Source organism: Condylura cristata, unplaced genomic scaffold (genome assembly GCF_000260355.1).
Source record: "Condylura cristata isolate star-nosed mole 26May11 unplaced genomic scaffold, ConCri1.0 scaffold00029, whole genome shotgun sequence".
NCBI classification, from domain to species: Eukaryota; Metazoa; Chordata; class Mammalia; order Eulipotyphla; family Talpidae; genus Condylura; species Condylura cristata.
In genome coordinates this window covers 21,345,606-21,349,771 of record NW_004567130.1, presented here as the reverse complement: position 1 = coordinate 21,349,771, position 4,166 = coordinate 21,345,606, and positions in this window count along the sequence as shown.

Below are 4,166 nucleotides of genomic sequence, written 5' to 3'. Positions count from 1 at the left end.
AGCCGGGATCTCAGCAGGAATCAATCCTGTCCATGGCCGGGAAGAAGCCCCTTCGCCCAGATGTTTCCTCTTACTAATTTTCCACCCATTGGCCCCCACCTCGCTCCTTAACTATAAGTCCCCTCATTCCTGCCTCTCTGTGGGGACCTGCGGCCACGTTTCATCTGCCTGCTAACGGCCCCCTTCTGATGCAATACGCGGGGCTTTGGACAAAGTCTTTTCATGGACCCCGATTCCTGGTGGCTTCTTGCAGACCCAAGCCAGCCCTGCTCAGCCCTCCGGGAAGGAAGACAGCACACACATGCTTTGACGCTGCCCAGCAATTCACTACTCACCTGTCTATGCGTTTGTATTACCGGTAGGGACGCTGAGTCTGTTTCCCTAGGCACCCCCACAGCGTGCATGTGGTAGAGATCTGTCTCCCTGCACCTCCAAACCCCTCAAAATCCCGGTCCCTGTCCTGCAGGCTCCTGGGGGTGCTGGTAAAGCCAGAGACCCCTTCCTAAGCTTCCCCTTCCACCAGGAGGGGGTCTGGGCAGGCTGGGGGCAGGAGGGGGTTTACTTTTCACCTCATACTCTTCAGTGCTGTGATTTCATTTGTACAAATGCGTATGAGTCTGTAACTAGTTTAAAGGAAATCTATGAGAAATAGGGAGTAGGCCTCCCTGGTATCCTAGGGGTTAAGTCTCTATCACCTCTATGGCCCTAGTTTGATTCAGGCCAGGAAGGGACCCCCAGGGCGCAGCAGACTGCTCCTGTCTCCCCACTGCTCCCCTCAGAAGTGTGTTTCACTTCATCTGCCTGTTCTGCTCCCCACTCTGTCTCTGGGGAGTCCTCTCACGCCCCCCCACCTCTGGCCTGCACCCCAGTTCTTGTGTGCATAAATAAATATTAAAAAACAGAAAGAAAAAATGGTATTAAGGAACAAGCCTTTATTAGGAACTGACAGTCCTATTAACTATCTTATGCTTATATATTGATAGCTTCTGTTTCTTAAAATACATTGTACGTTCCCATGTACCATTAATATTGGTAAGAATAATAGATAAGATTAATAAGGACTCAAAATAGTAAAAGGAAGGCATGTCTCGTCGTGGCCTGGCTTTGGGCACCCCTGTGGGCATTGCTCCTGCCCACCTTGCCCACTTCCCAGGCAGCTTAAGAACATTTAAAGAAAAACAACCAGATACAGCTGATGCTGCCGGCCTGCAGTCAGGAGGTGCCTGCAGTCAGGAGGTGCCGCTGGAGCACCTTGCTCCTTATTTGATTATCACCTCTCAGTGCTGCCTCAGCCAGGATCCTGCTGTCTGACACCTGGAAGCACCCTCCGGCCTGCTCTGGTGCCAGATTCCCCGGGTCAGGACTCCCTGCGGGGCACATCTGTGGACTGGCTCTGGTTCAGAACTGCCTCTCAGGCCTCCTGTGGCTGCCCGGACCCAGTGTTCCAACGGCCCGGGGGCATTTTGCTTCTCTCAGTCCTGGGGACGGCTGACCTGGTGATCTGTGGGTGAGCTGGGGACACTCTGTGGCTCGTGGTGCAAGGTCAGCAGTTCACCCAGCCTCCGGCGGGCAGCCTGCTGGACAGTCTGGAGCCAGAAAGCTCGCCGGGGATGCCCTCGGCACATAGCTGTGTTTTTTATTTTGTTTTTTGAATTTATACGTACAGAACTGGGATGCAGGCCAGAGGTGCAGGGTGGAGGGGTGTGAGAGGATTCACCAGAGACAGAGTGAGGAGCGGAACAGGTGATCTACTGAAATACACCGCGGGGTGGGGGGCAGCGGGGAGACAGCAGGAGGGGTCTGCTGTGCCCTGGGGGGTCACTCCCTGGCCGGGGATTGAGCTCGTGCTGTGGGGGCTGCAGACAGCTTCATAGTGCTGCAGTGTAACCCCTTGTACCACCTGGGAGGCCCCAAATGGCAGAATTTCATCTTTAATTATAGCTGACTAGGATTCCATTTTATATGTATATACATACATATATATCACATCTTTATTCATCTGTCCACTGATGGACAGAGACTGCTCTTAAGAAAGCTCAGGCCCAACTGAGATGAAAAAAAATGTACAAAATGATGTAAAAATAAACTATTATTAAAAAAAAAAAAACTCAGGCCTGTGAGCACAGGGCAGAGCAAGGCCCAGCGTGGGCACAGCGCCCTCTTCATGTGAGCCATTAGTGGTGGAGGCAGAGTCCTTGCTATACCTTCCCGGCCCAGAGGAGCGCCGAGCCCTGGAGCTGCAGTTCTTGCTCATTTTAGTTTCTCTGCAAAGCATCCTCCTCTGGGAAGCCTTGCCAGCTGCATCAGACAGGGCATCACCCCTACGGTAGCCCTGTGATTGCTCGCAGGTGCGGCTGCCCCTTGTCCTGTCTGTCTGCACTTGCCAACTTTCTAGTGTGTTGCTGATTTTTGGAGAGCAGCTCAAGGCTCCCGGCACCAGCTGAGGAGATGGAAGCGGCGTCCCCAGCCCTGAGGAGTACCCTTCGGGGACGCTTGGTCAGTCTTCAGCTTGGCCTCGAGGAAGCTCAAGAACGTGTTGCAAAGCATGAGTGGAAGTGCAGGCTGGCGTGGAGGCAGAGGCGGCCTCGCCTGCAGGGCCAGGGATGACTGACAAGACAGAAAGCAGGTCCCTGGCTAGAGTTCTGTGCTTTGCTGAGCGCAGTCTCCAAGGATACCCAAGCAAGGGCACATCCAGGATTTATGGCACGTGGAAGCTATTCAGTTACAGAAACAAAGGAGAAGGTGGCCGTGGAAGGCTCCTAGAGGTGGCCACAGGCTGCGGGTAGAGGCAGATCTGGCCCCAGGCGCGCCCCTGGGAAGTGGGTCTTGGGGGTAGCGCTACCGCCTCCAGCCAGCAGGTGGGGCCGAGCAACCTATCACTAAGCGTCAGCGAGGCATCTTCTGATCAGATCCTTGGGGTCAGAGGCTTTTTTTTTTTTTTAAAGATTTATGCACACAAGAACTGGGGTACAGGCCAGAGGGTTCACCAGGGACAGAGTGGGGAGAAGAATAGGCAGATGTACTGAAATCCACTGCTGAGGGGAGCAGCGGGGACACAGGAGGGGTCTGCTGCACCCTAGGGGTCACTCCCTGGCGGGGGATCGAACTGGTGCTGCAGGGGCTGCGGGCAGCATCTTAGTGCTGCGCTTTACCGGGAGGACTGGAATCAGAAGGTTCTCTTCCTGCCTTCACACTGCAGGTGGAGACTATTACTTAATAATCATTACCAGCAGTATAATGAGTATTACGCCCCACCCATGGGACAATGTGCCCTGTGTCGCTATGTTGGTGAGAGTTCAGTAAAGGGGTTAGGACACTTCTGCATGTCTGATTTCTTAGGACTCCTTTTTACTCTTGCGTCTGAAAAATATATACATGATTTCACAATTTGTTCAATTCTCTGGTGACTCTTAAGAGTGTCCTGATGTGAAGGTCGGAGAGACACGGTCCTATCTGTTTACAGCATTTTATCGTTTAGAAAGCACTTTCACAAAGATAAGTTTATCAACATCTTGTGATAGAGCGAGGGCAGAAACTCTTCTGCTTTTACAGATAACCTACTTTTACAGATAGCGAGTCTGGGAGACAGGCGCAGGAAGTGTGGCCGGGTCAGGGCGCAGCAGCCAAGCCTCCCCGGGCATGGCTTTGGGATACTCGCTCCTCCTCACCTCTCAGGGTTTCCTGAGGCAGCCTGAGGTCAGGTTTTGCCACCAAATGAGTCCACGTGATGACGTCACAATTTTAGAAAAAGTCATTTATTTTTATGCACACAGAACTGGGGTCCAGGCTAGAGGTGCAGGGGTGAGGGGGTTCACCAGAGACAGAGCGGGGCGCAGAACATGCCGATGCTGAGGGGAGCAGCGGGGAGACAGGAGAGGTCTGCTGCGCCCCGTGGGTCCCTCCCTGGCCGGGGGTCGGAATCGTGCTGCAGGGGCTGCTGCCAACTTCACCGTGCTGGCTTGAACCCCTTGCGCCACCCGGGAGGCGCACAAGTCCCTGGATATCTGCGCACTCCGTCTCCCTTTCTGAAAACAGCAGGTGCCAACTAGGTGGCTGCGACGTCCGAACCACAAAGTGAGGGGCCTGTGACCCAACCGCCCGCGGCCGCTTGCCCTGCACAGCGCGCTCCGACCCTGGGCCCGGCCCCGCGGGACACGGACGCGCGC